This window comes from Drosophila eugracilis, unplaced genomic scaffold (genome assembly GCF_018153835.1).
Source record: "Drosophila eugracilis isolate 14026-0451.02 unplaced genomic scaffold, ASM1815383v1 contig_401, whole genome shotgun sequence".
NCBI classification, from domain to species: domain Eukaryota; kingdom Metazoa; phylum Arthropoda; class Insecta; order Diptera; family Drosophilidae; genus Drosophila; species Drosophila eugracilis.
Window position 1 is genome coordinate 195,046 of NW_024573263.1, and position 19,121 is coordinate 214,166.

The 19,121-nt window shown below is 40.3% G+C and overlaps 1 protein-coding gene across 1 annotated transcript in view; it reads left to right on the plus strand.

Annotated features, from left to right (window-relative positions):
• LOC108111664 overlaps positions 1 to 19,121 on the plus strand; it is a 93,324-nt gene that overhangs the window by 30,959 nt on the left and 43,244 nt on the right. The window contains 1 exon segment of the mRNA XM_041818859.1: positions 630 to 677. The gene's annotated coding sequence lies outside the window, so the exon portion shown is untranslated.

Consider the following 19,121-nt stretch of genomic DNA (forward strand, 5'->3'; position numbering starts at 1 on the left):
GAAGATGACTCGGTTGGGTGTGTTGTTTGTTGCTTGGAAAATTGTGCAAGCTGTTCTGCAAGTTATATGAGACATTTTGCAATCAACGTCACTCGTCTTGGCCTTGTACTTCCTGAACATATTTCGACAGTTCTTTGGATTGGAAAATCGCAGACATTAGCATGTTGGTTTAAGTTTGTTATATGTTTTTTTAATACAACAGTCTCACAAGCTTATCTATGCATCACATGAGTTTCCTGTGCATCTTCATCTCATCACCCGCTAATTTATACCGCATTGCATTATCGATTTGCGTTTGGTTTATGGCCCAGACTCGAGTCGAGTCGAGTTTTGTCAACTGTTTTTTCGTGTCCAGCTGGGCAAACGAAACTGGCCTAGCAACCTTTAAACAACTACCTGCTTTCAGCTGCTCAGCTGTTTGCTTAACTTGGCTTAAATTTATGCATTTAGTCAAGGCATTTATCATGCGAAAGATACAGCGTAAAATTAGCATATAACGTAGTGCGTGCCAATATTTTTCCACTTTTATTTCGGTGGACTAAACAAAAGGCCAAATATCGAAACGATTGCCTTGATTAGTTGACAAATAAACTAACCTTATTTCTTTTCTTTTGGCTTTCTCTTTGCAGTTTTGGAGTCTCCGGGACAATTTTTGCATGAAAATTGCAGCGAAAAAGGTATGTACCAAATTTCTTAATTAACTCAAAAGCAAAACTTTCCCAGAGCTGAGCAAATATGCCAATTAAGTCAATAAATATTTGCCAGCTGCTATTTACGTTTTGACACCGACCAGCAATAAAGATTTCCAAAAATGCTTTTACATTTTACAAATGGCAGACGAACAGGCTTTTGAGCCGCACAGAAATCATTTATGTTAATCAACACATGTTTTTTCGGAGTCATTGGCTCTGGGGGAATTCTTTTTTTTTTCATCGCCGTATCTCCGGCTTGGCTTTTTCTATAGATATATATATGTATATATATTATAAAAGGCCCAAAAAACCAAAACAAAAAATAAATATATACAGAAAACGTGTTTGTGAGTGTCGCACAAAAACAAAATTCAAATTCAAATTGTGCCCCGTTGAAATTTGCGCTAATGTTGCCATTTGTGTTGCTGTTGCTGCTGGGCCAGTTTGAGGTTGCTCGTGTGCTGTTGCTGTTGCTGCCGCTGCTGCTGCTGCTGCTGCTGCTGATGTGATGTTGCTGTATGCCGAGTTATTTTTGGTATGCCCCACCGACTCTATATGGCCGCCCCATGCCGAACAAGATTTCTGCGCCAGCGCAAAACTCCAAAGTCAGATTTTTAGCGTTTCTTGTTTCTAATTCTCATGCAAATATGTACTGCCATGTCATGTCGCTTCTGTTGCTCCCCAACTGTTTGCATTTCAATAAGCGCACACACGATTTTTGCATATTTCCCATTCGGATTCGGGCAATAAAAGATTCTCGTGAACTGGCTCTGACTCAAATCAAAGTCAAACATTTCCAAATCGAATTCGCATTAATATTTCTAAACGAGTTGCGCCAAAAAGGTGGGAGAACAAAACCAAAAAAGAACAAACTGATAACTAATACTTCGGCAAATGCCATAAAAGTCAACAAAGAGAGATAAAGGTAGAACGGAAATTGTTGGTTTGGAAAGAGAAACGAGAGTAACTGCAGAAATGGCAGCAAAAGCGGTTAAGAGATATTACGCATACGCCAAGTTAGTGACTCACAAAAGCCAGTCATTGTGCGATCCCCCTCAAAAAGCGGTACTCAAGCCCATGCTGATTCAAATTGGTTTGTCATGGAGTCTTCACAGAAATCCCTCACAGATAACCACACTTTGGAATCGAAGTAAACAAGGTAATATATTGGAAATATGATGATAATATAAGAAATTAATATTTTCATAAGCCTTAGCAGTTTAGCCTTAACCAGTTGCAAAGGTAAATAATATAAATGAATCAATAAAATGATTTTCCGCCTTGTATTAATAAATAAATAACTGACATAAACATTATCAATATGTGATAAACTCAACATAAACAAAGATAATAGCATTAAGGAAAGGGAAAAGATTGATTTGCAGTGAAATATAAAACCATGAAATATGACTCACTTAGTCAACGTTTTTCTCCAAGTGCACACTGTTCAACGATCAAGCTGGTCTTAACAGCCTGATTATGCCTAAATTGCAACTCAAAGGGCTTCTAAAGTGCCTGTTGTGCTGTTGTTCATCTCCTCACCAGTTGACCATAAAGCCAATCCAAACAAGTGCCTTGATGGCCAAGATCTGCTTTAATCTTCTGATTTGTTTGGGTTATTCTGCCATTCAGAATGCAGATCGTGGACTCCTCCCTTCCACTATTCATTACCGATCTCGATGGGGATCCATAGTGTATAAAGCGTTAATTCGTTTGCGCTGCTTATGAAGTTGACATGCCGAACGAATCGAAAAGGGCTGGGCATTATTTTATGGAATCCCTTTCATCCAGGCACCGCATAAACTAACACTTTAAATCAATAAACGTAAACTGGCCCGCCCAACGGCAAATTGCATTCGACATGTGTAAGCGATAAAACTATAAAATAGCACAAACTTATGCCCACAATAAACATAAACAATTCTGGGCGAGAGATGAGCCCTAAAAACCGATTTGCCAAAAACAAAAAAAAAAATACAAGGAAAGACAAGGAGAAAAAAAGAACCGCAGATACCGCAGGCGAATTACCACCAAAGTCTGGATTCAGTTGCTATAGACTTAGAGTATAGAGTTGTTGGTACATGCGTAAACAAGTATTTTTATGGGGCTCCGGCCATGGGGCATAAAAGGATGCCCCACGGCTGTGGACCAGGGCAGGATGATGGGACACGGCCATAAAGGCACTTAATTGCCATTTTATTACCGCAGCTATTAGGCCACAGTTGGCCAGGCTCAGCTAACCTAAGCCAAGCCAAGCCACGCCAAGCCAAGCCAGACATTCAATCAGTTAGTCAGTTAGTCTGCGAGACTTTCATTAGAACTTGCAACTAAGGAACTCCTGCCAGCGAATTGCTCTTCACTTTCGCGTCAGAAATACGCCATCTGCAGTGAGGCATATTGCACCACATTTGCATCAACAACAACATCCGCTGGAATCACTGTTTGTGGTTGATTCTGTGCACTGATAAATGCAAAAGGAGGTTGCACTTTAGAAGTATTTTAACTGGAATTCGCTGACTTACTTACAAAAAGTATTAGAAATTATAAACACTCGTTATTTATGATTTTTAGGTATAAAATTGTATACAATTTCAAACTTCTTTTTTAATAGTTTGCATTTATTATCTAACCAGTTACTTTTCTCTCAGTGTCCTTTAGTTTCTGCTCTCTGGCTGCCACATGCAAAGTGGCTCCCTTCAGCGACTGCAGTGCCATCCGGCGATATCTTTAATGAAATCTGCATGTTGTGCGCTTTAACAAGCATTCTGCTTGTCTACTCATGTCGCCCTCCCCCGATATCTAAGTGTCTCCATCTACAGAGCCGTGTGCCAATGCGATCCTTTTGTGCTAAAGGGGAATGGGCATGGGTAGGAGTATGGTTATTCCAAGATCCCCAGAGATCCCGGATACCGAATAAAAGAACCCAGGAGAGAAGAGAACCGAATACAACAGAACACTGAGCCTGTGGCTAGATCACCAACTTAGTTGCGGGGACGGGCAAATCTTGTTAGCGTAAATATTAACTTGTAAATATGATGATGCCCTGCTCATGGAAATTGTACGAATTGCTGATAAATATCATTAGGTCTCAACTCTCTACCCTGTTTTATGTATTTGTATCTGTATATCTGTGTGTATTGGATTGCATTTCGCCTGGCAATTCTATTAAGATTCTTATCTAAAGTGCTTGTACAACCTATTTGTTGTATACGGCCAGTACTCACCGAGTGTACTCGTAATTGTTTAGCAAATCAGTGGAGAGTTGAAAGCTGAAAGCATTGGCATAGCCATGATTGTTGCTATTGTTCCGCTGATTACACAGTAGTAACTGACAATTTGCCATCGATTTTTTGTTAGTTTTTCAAGCAGTTAAGCTGCCGGCTACGCCCTCATACTTATTAAATAATGTTGAAATTGCTTTGTAACTTTGAAATTGCAGTCGCAAAAAAAGATGTAAAGTGATGTGGTATTTGCTTGTTAACTTATAAAGAAATAGTTGCTAGCTTTAGTATATGTACATAAAGGTAATGCCTAATAGATTGCCTTACAATATAAACAAATGTCTTAGTAAGACTCAAATGAAGACTATTAGTACGCGTTTACCTCTTCCTACTCCTCAGTTATCAGAATTCCAAGCAGACACCGCACGCTTTGTGCTCGTAAATAAACTTTCAAGTGAAAAGAACAGAATAGGGCTGAATTAGACCTGTGAAATTCAAGCGACTTTCCTCTAGGAAAGCGACCATTCAAAGTCACAACAAAGACGTGACAAATATCCCAAACGAGCTACTTTAAAGCGTGGGAGTTGCATTCACTCCAAGTTCATGGGAATGAATGCAATGGAAATCAATGGCGCCAGACTCTACACTTCTCTTCTAGTCTATTTGACTTGGTTTGGTTTGCTTTTGCTGTTGGTTTTGGCTTTGGTTCGGTTAGGGGCCACCGTGATAAAGTCACTTAGCTACTCATATTTCAACGAAACGTGCACATCAACTTCCTACTCCCCCAGCATAATGCATATGCATATAAAGTTTACACCGAGAAAAAGGTTGTAATTAAAGCCAAAAGCAAATCAACAAAAGTCTAACAAAAGTAGGGAAATATTTCAGAATTGTATAAAACAAAAAAGCTTAAAAAAATGTATATTTATCTTAAAATGCAAGTTCCCAGAACTAATTAATGCAGTATTCAGATTAGTCATGATTTTCCCACACTGTATTTGCTGGCCTCCTAATCGAAATCTAGAGCCCTGTGGGGGGTGGCTGATCAAAAGGGGGTAGAGGGGAACACTGGGGTCTGGGGTCGTAATTTCCAGCTCTCAACGCCGCCAGCGGGCCAGCAGAGCGACACAGTTGGACACTGTCTGCTCTAGTTTACCGAAAAATCGTAGACTTCAATCGGTTTCATGGAGCGGCGCACGCTGCGTATGCGTATTATGTTCGATTTCTGGTTTGACTTGGGAGTTCAATAAACGATTAGATTCTAACTTGTCGTTGTTGCTTTTGTGGTATTTTCTTCTTCTTCTATTTTTGTTGTTATTTTTCATAGATTTGTTGTTGTTGTTGTTGCTTTCTTGGAGGCACATTGCGTGTGCGTCTGCCAAAGTTATCGCGGCTTTTTACACTAAGACGAAGGCTAATATGTCATTTGGTCATTGATACGCGCGGCAACGACGTTCGATCGGGCCAGAGCGAGATAGAGCGCCCGAGAGTGCGAGAGAGATAGACTGAGAAAGAGAGAGAGGGATAGACGGTGCCACCAAAGCAAAACGCTTAATGTCAGTGTGAGGCGCGTATAATTAATTGCGCCTATCAATATCGCCGCTTGTGCTTTTTTTTTTGTCTGCCGTTTTTTCTCATTTCTGCGTGGTTGCACGCATATATGGCCAAAAGTCCGGGACTCCATCGGTGGCTCCTCAGTTGGCCCCCATGGCCATTGGCAGCAGCTCATTGAGATAAGCCTGTCCGTTTATGCGATTTTCTGTTCGGATTTAGCATAAATCATTTGCCTGCGAAATGTTATGTCAGCGTCTTTTATGCGGTTAGCACGAACAGGCGAAAGAGAAGGATTTCCTATTATGGTGTTCGAACTATTAGAATTATGGTTTATACACTTGTAAGAAAGGGGAAAATAAGAACTTAACTTATATAAATAAAATCGAATGAAAACGATAAACAAAGATACTAACTTGATCATAGAGAATTATATTTTCCCATTGAGATACGTAACTAACTTAAGGTTAATTTTCAAGAATTTTAGTATACATTTTAATGCACGGTTTTCAGGGCATCTTAAATGCAAAAGTAATTCCCTTTAAACTATAAAAAGATCAACAAGTTTTAGTGCAGTGTAGCTCTAAAAGAGCCATTAGCTAATCCTTCACACTTCTTGGTAGGACCTCTTAGTCACAGACCAATAGTGCAGGATGTATAGGAAGAACCCATATTATTCAGGCCACCAGTTTTACAACCTATTCTGGAACTGAGTCAGAACGGATGTGGACAGTCTATAGGATGCCAGCGAATCGCCTTAAATGGTCCCTTGCCAAAGTTCTGTGTGGGTGAGTGGGAAATACAGACCATTGGGGCAAACACCATAAAAAAACAAATAACAATTATGAGGCGACGAGATGACAACGCATCGGCGATTGGGTTTTGAGTCGTGAGTCATGCTATGTTGGTAATAAAATACGCCAAATGAATTGCAACTGTGTGTTGCAGGGAAAGTGCAGTGAGTATCTTTAGAATGAAGTCAGCTGAACAAAGGACTTCGGGGAAACACTTTTACACTTTAGCTCCCATGAAGCTAAACAGACCACGAAGCATATGCAGACATAGATAAAAAGGGGGAACTGGGGAGGCAAGTGCAATATTTAAACTTAACACAAAGCCTCCAGCTAATTTATGCCTCACTTTTGCCGTTCCCACTGTGCCTTCTTGCTGTTGTTGTTGTTGTTGTTGTTGGTAGGCTACTGTCTGTTGCATGCAAATGCAAAATGATTGATGTTGCCACATTGGGCTTTTGTTGTTGCTGTTACTGGTTGCTGCTGCTGCTGCTGCTGCTCAGGGAAAACAACAGCGAAAAATTCTCTTTGTGCAAAATGTTGGCATTTTGAAGTGCGAGTAATTGCAGCTGCAATAGTTTTTCATGTTGCTGCCGCTGTCTGTTGTTTCTGCTGATGTTGCAGCTACTTTTGCTACTTTTGCTGGTCAAGTTGCTCAGCATTTTGGCAATGTAATGTAGCAAATGGCTAAGCAGCCACAAAACTTCCTTTCACAAGACAGCAACCAAGAAAAATGGGTCTGCCAGCCTGGTGATGGGCACTTGAATGTTTGAAAATTATAGACTGCTCTGCGCCGTCTACATTTCACAGATGTCCAAAAAAAAAAAAAAAAAAACAAAAAAAACGAAAAATAGGAACAACAACTGCCTAAATGCCAAGTCAAGAGAATTACTGATGCTTAAGAGCAGCCGGAGATAAAACAAATCGCAATATGTTTCTTACTTTGTAACTGAAACATGCTCTCAAAATGCCAAACCAATTTCTATGCCTTTCGCGATGCTCAATGGAAAGATTCTCTTATGAATGGAAGATTTCCAAATATTTTATACAAATATTCATTTAGTTTATCTTAAAATTAGAAAACTTTATATTTTGCCCATCCCCGGCATTAAAAAACAGTTTCTCTAAGCCATAAATCTATTGGGATAAGATATTTCTGCTTTGATTACGGGACTCAAATCATTTAGATTTTGATAGGCCCAACCTTGATATTCAAGAAATCTCGTTTCATAGCCATAAATCTCTCGGCTTATGCAAAACAAAATCAAAAAATGCCTTGGCCCAAGGGCCTTCATTGCGAGCAGGCCAAAACCAAAACAAAAACAAAAATAAAAATACGGCTAATTACGAGAGCCAGTTTTCAAGACACACCAACACAATCCGGCTCTGGCACTCGTAGAGGCAAGGTAATTACAGGCCGAGCACATGCCACATTATTCTTTTGTGCAATGAGCACGACGTCGCCGGCGACGTTCCTGAACCCTGAACCCCCTGCTGTCGTTTGGGCCAACTCAGCGGACTTGGCCAAAGCCCCGTAACGCCAACGCCGACGACACTTGTGCACACATTACTGCGCCTGTGCAGCGCCTTATACACTTTGCAAAATAGTTGGTACTCGCACAGAATACTGGAAAACTGCCGCAAGCACACAAAAACAAGCAAAACGTCAGTCAGGCTCGCCGAAAACCGGTTGAGTTATGAAAAATTATGATTGTCACCGGTTCGGCTTGGCTTCGAAGTCAGCTCGGGGCCAACAGCAACAACAATATCAGGCAGTAATAACAAAAATGTGTAACAATTTTCAGTTAACCCTCAACAGGCGTAAGAGGCTGTAATGTAACAAGATATAATATATTAAGAACAAAGGAGAATTCTGACTTTATTATAAATATAAAGGTTTATCTTTACGTTTTTTAAAAGATTTACCCAAAGAATTCCAACATTAAATATCAATGAATTAAAATCTTATTTCATTTCAATAATAAATCATATCCCTTACAATAACATTTCAAATTATTAATTATGATTTTATTTACTTTAAATCTTATGAATATGTTACCTTTAATTATCAGCTCGAAAGTAGCTTTGAAAATAATAAAAAGAAGACAGAGGACCTTTAATTTTTCTATAAGATGTAGATATCATCTTAGCCTACACAACTTGATACAATTTCTCAATGGGTTAAGCTCGATCAGGCTGCTGTTATTGTTGCTTTGGTTTTGCATTTACGCTAAAAGCCAACACCAAATAGACAACAATTACAATGGCAGCGAGATCGCTGGAACGGCAACCACATCTAGCTGGTCGGGTATCCATGTATAATTATTTGCCCACGTTTCGCATGTCTTGCCAGACTGACTGTCGTCGTTGTCAGCGGCACCACAACAGCACCACCACAGCACCACTGTACCACAGAGAAAAAACAGTACACCACCACCCCTGCCGCCGCCGCACCACCATCATCATCATCATTTTAGCATCTAGGTGTGTGTGCACACAAATTGTTGGCATTTTTGCATTTGCCATGTTAGAGTCATAACTTGGCCGCTGCTGCTGGTTTTTCTTCGTCTTAGTTTGGTTTTTTCTTTCTCGTTGTCATATTTTGGCTTGGAAAATGTGGCCAACATGTGTTGCCAGCAACAGCTGTTGGCAACATGTTGCAGATGCCTCATTTGCCAATTTGTTGCCGCTAATTTAAATAATAATAATTGCTTGAATTGCATTTCCATTTGATATCTCCCATTTGAATGGCGCATCTTTGAAGTGCAACCACTGGAGTCTGGGCAATTGTGCGTGCAACATTTCAATTAAGCATAGTGCAACAAAGGGAGGCAAGCCAGCTTAGCCCTCTCCTTTTTTTCATTCCCAAGACAGCTGCGTAAATTGTCATCCGCCGTCAGTGTCAGTTTTAATTAGTTTGTTTACAAGACAAAGGCACAAGAAATGGAGTCGGGAGTCTGGAGTCTCCCCCATATCCCCACTCCACTTGCCCCAATCATATCAATTTGGTTTGTCAGTCCTTTAAATTGTTCTGTGAGCCATAAAAATAAAAATTTGTATGAACTCGAACGGCGGGCAGCGGTCAGAAATGCACTGGGTTAATTACCAGTCGCCAGTCTTCATTCTACTGATTACAGCGGACAAAGTCGCTCCACTTATCAGTTGAGGAAAAAAAAAGAAACATCAAATAGTTCCTCCCCAAAGCAATTTGAATTCCTTTGTTATGCATTTTTTACTAAAACATATAGTGCCTAGCATCGCTCTGAGCAAATCGCCCACGACTAACTCGCTCGAGTTCCAATTTGAAAAGCAAACAATGCGAAAAAATATATATAGAAACCTTCATAAAATTTTATGGCCAGCAAATTGAATACCCATTTTATGGCCAGAAAGGCAGCTTTTGTTGTTTTCTTACTCTTCATACCTATTTCTGTATTTCCCATTGTGTAGTATCAGCAAACAATAAATGTTAATTAACAGCATTTATGTGCTACGGCCTATTGACACTCATGTCATAAATTTTTGTACAATTTTCGCTGTTGAAAAAAGTTCAAGAATTTGGCTCGTATTTGTATTACATTTTGCAATCAAGTGGTTTTTGCTGTACATTCCCAAAAAAAAAAGAAAAAGAAAATAAATAAAGCAAATAAGACTTAAACAAAGGGGAATTTGAAATTAATGCTTGGCAATTTATGAACCTGTTTTTAACCATGATGTCAACGCCAAGGAATCGAAATGAATTTGCATATTTTTCGGATATTTTTCAAGACAGAACAAAGAAGTCTCCCTTCTTTTTGGGGGGTGCAAAGAAACGTTAAATTATGTAATTTATTTAAATTTAAGTGGAACCGAATGGTCTTCTCTGAATGGTCCTTTGATTAAAACCAACAGCAGCAGACGAAGCAGAAGGCACAGCTCGATCCCTTCAATTTAAGCAGACTTATGGCAAAACTCTGCAAGTGGAGCTTACGAGTGCAATCTTCGGGCGATCTGAGCAAACAAACAGCCCACATTTCTCATTACAAATTGAGTCATTAAATTTATTTATACCCGCTGAAAGGCAGCAACATCTCAGCATCAGAAGCTGCACTAAAAAGCCGTAAAAAAAAACTTAAGAAAAAAAGAGCACTTCCGCGTTACTGCAACTGCAACTTCCATTTCTGGGTCAAATTCTTGTGCCGCTGCTGGAGCCTGCCATATGCATATGGCAAATGTGCAATAGGGAGAGGAGCGACCAGCTCCTCTTATAAGTATCATTTTTTATGGCTTTTCATTATGGCTGCATATATAATTCTTAATAAGAAAGTTCGCAGGCTGCAGCCCCAAGAACATGAAACATGCTAAAAAAGTGGAACAAGTTATAAAGTTGTATATTTTAATAGGCCATGGCAAAAATAAATATGAATTTCAGAGATATCGTTAACCACATTTTGTGGGTCACCTTCGCTGAACTCTTGATTTCACTTCTCCTTGCAACAAACCCAATAAACCCAACTACAACAACAACAACAATAAAAATATAAGTAAGAGAGCCATAACCATTTGATTGGCGTGAAAAACAACTCCAGTATCGGCGGGCATCAGGAGCCTGGCATCTCTATGATTTAGTGTGCCGGGGCCACTTGACAATAATTTACGCAAATGGCATAATTCGCTTTATGGGCGCAACATGATGATGACCATAATGATGATCGTGCGGATCCTGCAATGACTGTAACTATGTAGTTAAAGAGGAGTGCTCGACGCGCTTTCAACGCCAACGCTGAAACTGAAATTGAACCGATCGCCCAGACCCAAGTTCCAAGTTCCCAGTTTCAAGTCCCTAGTTTTCCCGATCCCCGATCTCCACTTCCGACGACCATCGCAGCGTAGACCCCGCCTAATGAGGCTTTTGTCTGTGGGCCGTTCTCATTCGCCGTCTTCGTCTGGATCTATATAGCCATGACTCACTCTGATTTTCACTTGCTGGGCATGGGCGTGCGTTGGTTTTCTTCTCGGTCTGGTTAGGGGTAACTGCATTTTGGTAAGGACTTTTCATTTTTGGGTACTTTAAAAAAGATTATTGAATAATTAATACCAACAATAAACTACACTTAAAGGTGACCAATATAAAAAGTTATTAAAATTATTCAAGTGTCTTAAAGTTTCCTTAAAGGGTATTTAGAACGTCGGCCTTCAAATCCTCACATCTTTTGTATATTTTTTTGTGCTTTTGCGTGCTGACTTTTGCCAATCGTCTGTTGCATCTGCCAATGACAACAGCAACAACCGCTGCAGTTTGCAACAGCAACTACAAGGCGTTGCAGCTTGATAAGCGATGCTTATAAAAAGTGCCGCTTACATGCACAAAAGCCATGCTCGCAGATTGCATTTGCAGCTGGGTATGTATATCCTCTCGAGAAGGAGAAGAAATACGGCCCCCCGAAAACCCCCCAAACGCCTGCTTTCTTTTAATTGCAATTGCAATCGAAGATATTTACAATTCCACGCACATTCACAATCAAAGCCGATGGATGGGCCCACAGAAGATTGCCAATATAGCCTCACGCCATATCAAAACGTCGAAATCTGAGCGGTGGTGCAGTGGTGCAGTGGTAGCGAGGTGGTGCAGAGTTGGATGGCGGATAGTGGATGGGTATGGTGGTGCCGCCGCCGCCAACCACTTGGAATATCATCGGTGAGCGCACGCCTTAGAATTATTGGCGCTAGACATGCAAATAATCCAGAGTCCTCTGTCTTCGAACCATTGGCCCGTGGCTGCAACATTCTAACGAGTTTCGTAATCGTCTGGTCGGCATAAATCATAATAGCTTTATTTATGCCGCGACAGTTGTTACAATTCTATCAGCAGACTGCGCTTTTGCCCAAAAACAACAAATTTTTCGATCAGAAAAAGATCAAATGGAATAAACAAATTGCTTATTGGGAGCACTGAGGCGTCCCCAATTCTTCTTTTCAGTCCATGCCAAATGTTTTTCCCATCCCATATTATTTATTGTAAATTGTTTCAGTTTCGTTTTTCCTTTATTTTTTTTCTTTTCGATTCTTTTTGGGGGCAACTATGTCTAAACAATTGTGAGCTTCAATGGGCCCAGCAGCTGTGTTTGTTTTTTTTTTCTGTCCCCCTCGGAGAATGAGTTACGGCCTCAGAGGGTTAACCACATTGCATTTACCTGGTGGACTCATTAGGGACACACAAGGGTTTACATGGCAATGAATTAACAGTAAAAAAAGACTTAACCACACATAAAGAATAGGAAAATTTAATGATAATATTTTCATGTTGGTTTACAGTTATTTTACAGTTCTTAACATAATAATTTCATTTTGAAATTGGTTTTAACAATATTAAATACTATTATTTTAAGCTTTTAACTAAATTTCATTAGTAAAGAGTCTTATTCCTGATTATTTAGAACTTTTAATTTGAATGATAGTTCTCTTTTTTTCAAGTGCACTAAACACCTTGGGAGATTGAGATTTCCAAAATCTCATTAAAGAAGAACCCAACATTTGTCGCTGTCAAAAAAAAAAAAAAGAGGGAACACGAAAATGTGTCGGGCATGTGGAAAAATCTCTTGTTCATATTTACGTTTGGCACCTCATTATGACGACCCCAAAGCCGCAGACAGACATGAAAAGCCACAAACTGAGGCAGACAGACAGACAGATATCACTGGCGACAAGCCCTCGGGATGGCCATTCGCCCAATAATTTAGAGAACAATTACGGCTCTTCAAACAGATCGAGGCACTTGGGTAAATGCAGCTAGCGGTACTGCATTGTGGCGATCATTAGTAAACAAAATAAAGCGGGTGCATTCACCTGCACTTGCCACTCCAAGGCACTCCAAGATCCAAGATATCTGAGATGCTCAGATACTGAGATACTCTGGTTGGTGGATGTGGGTCAACTGGGAGATTAGCGGCTCATCGGATTCAATCGATCGGATCAGCAAGCACCCAATCACCAATCGTCTGATTGATTGCGACCAATTATGGTCGAGTCTGCCAATGATTATATAATAAATCCACTGGCGACTTTGATCGGCCAGAGTAAACAAAACTGTAACGAGTTATACATGCAAATTCAAATTCAAATTCAAATTCGAATCCAACTACAAATTTGAATTCGAATCTGATTTTGATATTGATGTGAATTGAATGCATGCGCGATATGTTGTTTATTTTGTTGTAAACATCCGGACGTGCAACAAATTGTTGCATATTGTGCAGGAAGCATCGTGCAGCAAGCTGCCCCGCCATAGGGCGTACATATTTTTCAGTTTTTTCGGGTGGGTTTCTGATTTTTATTCGGGGAAAAGCATTTTTCCCGTTTATTTATCAATGAAGTTGCCGGCAGTACAGACGTCTTTCGATTTCGTTTTTCGATTCCGCATCTTGTGGCAGTTCATCGGTGCAGCGCGTTTAATTCATTTTTTAGTGCATTTAATTATTATGTGTGCGACGGCAAAATGTATACAATTTATTGCAAAAGGTGTGGCCTGCACTTTAAATATTATTACCATGCGATTTGTTTTAAAAAGCCTGAACTTTTTTCTGCCAACGAAAAAAAAAATATAATTTATTTGTCTGTTGTTTCTTTGCAGGTAAATTATGCAAATATGCTGAACCGTTTTGCCTTTTGCGTTGCAGATCGCGTGCTTAGATACGTGCCCGGTGGTGTGAGTATGAATATATATTTAGTACACAAATAGGAATCCAGCTGAACGTGCCAAAATGTTGACATTTATTGCCAGTGAGCCACTCGAACAGGGCTGGGCTTTGCTCGGTTCATTACTGTTATACTAACAAGATCATTTCGGCGACAAGGTTTGAAAAATAATTGTCAGTTGGCCATAATTGGGGGCTAGCAAAAATTACGAATACTCTTAATGAGAGAACAAGATAAAACAAAGGTTGTTCATATATTGTCGAAGTATGTAGGTCTGAGTATAAAAATATTAATAAATATCTTGCAAAATATCCTATGAAGTTAACCTAAGTGAAAAGCATAAAATAGTTTCTCTTTTAATAAGAACATTTTATAAGCCATAATGTTTATTTACCTGTCAAAACATAAAACCTGCATAAAACCATATTATTATCTCCAATCACCATCTTATTTGAGCATAAAAATCAACATTTTTCCACCATCAACATCGCGCATACGCACCGTGGCAAGCCCGCATGCTCGACTTGAACGTGCCACCACCTGCTGTTCGCTGTTGCCAAAAGCCCACTCTTTAAAATTCACTTGGCGTCGAAAGTCCTTGACACCTTTCTGTGCATTATTTTAATTACCAAATGCAAAGGCGATAAGCAAATTCCAAAGCCACAGCACTGCGGTAATTTGTCATCCTGTTGGCAGGCCGGAGGATAGCATTTGGGTGAAGTTTCTTTGTTTTTTTCGCTTGATATTTATACTATTTATGCATGTGCGCGCATGCTTAATTACGGGTTCGCTAAAACTGTCACAATCGGTGAGCCCGGCGCATTTGTCAAATTGACAGCAGTTTGCCGCTCAGCGTTGTGTGCAAAGATTGCGCACTTTTGCGCTTAATCTTGGCTAAGTCTTTTGGCCAGGAGAGAAGGGAACTTTGAATATTTTTGACGCGCACGCGCAAAGCTTTTTGACTCGCTGAGCGCTGCTTGAATAATGCCCGCTTGGCACGCACCTCAGAAAATGTAAGAAAAATAAAGTAAAGGAAACCAAAATCCCACAGCGCACACACAAAGACAGACACACACACCCTATAACAAGAAGCGATCATATTTCATGTGTCAATAAACCAGCCAAGCCCCGGTTTTTACTGGCCGCTTACTATATTGTTACGCTCTGGGCCAAAACTGTAATGATATTTTCATTAACTTGGCCTTTGCCAAAGATTTTTCGATTTGAAGTTCAATCGAAACAGCTGCTGGTGAGGCGATCGCAAAACTAATCGCATTGAGTGGCTATCGGAAAGCGTCAATAATGCCGCCAATTATTGTCGAAGCAAACATATCGCCAAGTCGAGTATTTGCACAAGGCGTCCTTGTCCTTGTCCCTGAAAATTGGAACTCGAATCGAGAAATCAAAACGCTGCCGGGCGCATTTCGGGTTTTAAAAATCAAGCAAGTACAGACTGATAGATAAAGTTGATTTTTCGTTTGGAAAAATAGATTACAGAGAATTTGTAAATTGATTAAATTCGAAAGACAAATATGCAAGAATATAAGTTCTGTGGCTCTATTCTGAACTACTTTAGGGAAAAATGTCAGGAAAAATAATATTTAACCAACATTCTACTTAGATCTTAGAGCTAAAGTTAGAAAAGACCTTCTTGCCACTTTCTTCCTCATCTTGTTTGTTTAATTTTTTGACAAACTTATTATGCACTCAGCGGGATATACAAATAGGCAACCAAGTTAATTTCAATAAAAAGCCTTCACTTCACTCCAGTCTGGGTTTGTGGCCTTTGGCATCGCCTGTCAGCGGAGTCTGTCAGTCAGCCAAGTTAGTGGGGTTGGCTGAGAGTATTGGTAGGAATCCGGGAGGAGGAATGGATTGCAGTGGAGTGGCTGAGCGGGAGAAGCCGCCCAAAAAGAGGCAAGATGCAAACGCATTGGCCATGTATGTTACCGTTGCCCATCGGCTGACTCATGACGCGACCACGGCCCGCTGTCATTTTAGCCATTTGCGTTGTCAGTCGTTAGCCATATACGCCATATACGACCGAATGCGAGTGCATACAAAAGGATTTGTCTGTCGTGGCCAAAGGCGCTTTGATTAATTGCCGACTTAGAGTAAACCAAACAGAAAAAGAAAATATCAGGAAAAAAAAGGATGCCAGGCCATTCTCGTTAGGCCAAGACCGCAAAACCAAAACTGAAAACTGAAAACTGAAACCGATGCCAAAACCAAAACCAAAACCAAAGCCAAAAGCTGACGTGTGGCGTTGGCGTGAATCACTTGAGCCAAAAGGTCAGGCCAACAAGGTTGAAGAAATGCAAACGGCAGAAATTAATTGCCAAGTTTGTCTGGGAAATGCGGAAATTAATTGGACGAACCACCGAACAAACGACAAACTTCGTGGCGCAACAAATTGCCAACAAATTCGACTGGAAGCAGTGCGCACTAGCCAATAATAAATGGCCAAATGGTAAGCCGCAAAAAGCCAAAAAAAAACAAAGCGTTTAGCTTCTGCGCATTTTTGCGTGAAGAGAGCAGCAGTCGAGAGACAAAGCGGAGAAAGAGAGTCATTACCACGCACTGCAGCCTGGCAATCGGGGGTCAAGAGGTTAATGGGCAACATTAATAGACATCGTACGAGGCAATCGGGCTGACCGGTTGGCAATCGCTTTAGCACTAGCTTGAGATGCACTAGAGGAAATATCTACATAGATTTGATTACTTTTACTTTACTTCTTAAAATAAGAACTAGGTGCTGAAAAACTAAGTCTAAACATCTTCAATCATATCCTCTCTCATTTTAGTAAAACTTCTTTAGAATGTTGAAAATTCTTCTATTGTTGAAAAGTAACAGTATATAGCAGAAAGGTAATCTACAATTTCCCGCAGTGCATTTCGATCTTCGGTTGGAAAAGCTATCGGCAAAGCGCTAATGTCGCCTTGATTGCCTGGCCCTGGGCTGGAAAACTTTCCTCCGATCTGGGCATCAAAACGAATGCGTATTTAAATCCATCGAATATGTTATTTCACAGCAAACGGCGACGAAAAGCGAAACTTTCCCACTCCCCATGGATGGTAATGCACTTATGAAAAGCCATGGCATATAGACAATTGCTGCAATTTGTATGCACTCTGCCGATTGCCCGTGCATATGATTGACTTATTGATTGGCTGATTGATCGATTGCTCGCTGGCTCACTACTGGCCCCAGCTAAAGTGACGGACTGGCTGACATTAAGCCTCGGCCAGGCCTCAATTAGCTAAGCTGACAGTCGCCAGCGGCCAGTACTCTACTATATATATATATATATACTATACTATATAGTCGCCAGTTCATAGAACTCAGGCTACCGTTATGCCGCACTACCTATATATAGTTCGATTTGACTGAATGCTAATTATAAGTACGCCAAATCGGGAGTCTAGACTTCATAAATAAAGCCCCAATCGAACCAACTACGTGCCACGCATGCGCATATCGATTTATTTATATCGCAAGGCGAGTTAATGCATTGGCAAATATTTACGATGTCAAATGCATTGAAATTGCAATGCAAATGTGCAAAAATGTTGTGTTTATTTCGCCAGGCTGTTGATGCCCATAAATCACGAGTTAAACATGCAAGAAAATCGCCCCAGAAGCCGAGAAATGTTGGCTGTTTTGTTTCGGTTTCTGTGAGTTTCAGTCTTTGTTTTGTGGATTACAAAAAAAAAAAAGTAGTCGGGCGTTGCTATACAACAGCCTACCTACTTAACTTTTAATTTATGCGTAAGTCTGGATTTAGTAGCTTTTCAATATTAATTTCATACTCCAAAAGAGCACGGCATGTGCAAGCCCATAAATCACAATAACACAAATAAAGCATGGTTTATATCCATGCCCCATTCGGATTTATAACACAGATGGGGAAAAAGGGGCAGCAGCCAGAGTCATCGCTGGGGCATATTTTAATTTATGTTTTCCGATGTCGTTCGTCGTTTTACGATCGTTTTTTATATATAACTTCCACCGGATTACTGCATCTGGGGTATATTAGCTTCGCGATAAGGAAGGGATCAATGGGCTGTCTGTCTAATCCGAATGTCACAACCAAATGCAGCACAACCCACTGATTTTATAGCCCAAAAGTTTTGACTAATCGTTGGTAGCCCAGCTGCTGGCAGCTTCTCTTTTACTTTCCATGAAATTAATGAGGTGCCCTGGACACTCAAAAAAACCAAAGGGATAAATATTTAAACATTATCTTCTTCTCAAATATTTATTTCTTTATGATTATTTTTTTCTTTAATCAAAAAAAAACTAGGGCTGTGAGTAGTGAGAGAAATTTAACTAGGGGCCCGACCCGTTTGGGGGCTTAATTGTGTGACGTCGGCCGTCAGCGACGGGGACAGCTCCTACGATTTGGCAACAAATCCTATTAGAGCTGCCCGAAAAGTGCCCGCGGCCGGAGGCTTTGGCAAACACACAAATTTAATAAATAAAATAAAATGGAAAATAATCATAAATACAAAGAGCGCGCAGCTGTGCCACAAGCCGCCACAAAAGCCCGTAAGTCCGTAAGTGGCAAAGATCAAGCCGAGTCGCGGTCCCAGGCTAAAATAGAAAAAAAACCAAAAACCGAAGGAAAAAAAAACGAAATGGTGAGCCTGGCTTTTTGGCGAGGGCGTGTGTAATTTGACATCTTCATGAAATAATTAAAATTATTTATTGTTAATTTATTTTCACTCTTCGGCCACAATAGATAAAGTGAAAAGATAAGCGGCATGTGTGTGGATTAAACAATTGAAATTAATTTGTCAAACGTTTGACAGGCCCGGCCACGCCCCCACTTCAAAGAGGCGACGCTTTTGCGGCAATGTGGTGAAAGGAATGGAATTTCCGAGGCAAACTTTCACGGCGAAAAGCTTTTAGCCGGGGCCAGCGCAAAAGGTCAACCCCGCTGGCCAATAAGGTAGCAGTTAGTCGAGTTCGCAACCGGCCCAAATGCAAATGCCTTTTCCGCAGGCTCACCGAAAGAAAATATTCTAAGAAGTTTAGTTATATATATTTTAAAGGTTTATTTATGCTTTAAGGTTAAAATGGATTTCTTATTTGAGAAGTCGGTGTATTGGAAGGATTAGTGATTTTCTAGTATTATGTGGCCAACATTTTTCCTAATTCATCAAATTACATCAACTTGTTGATCCTTCAA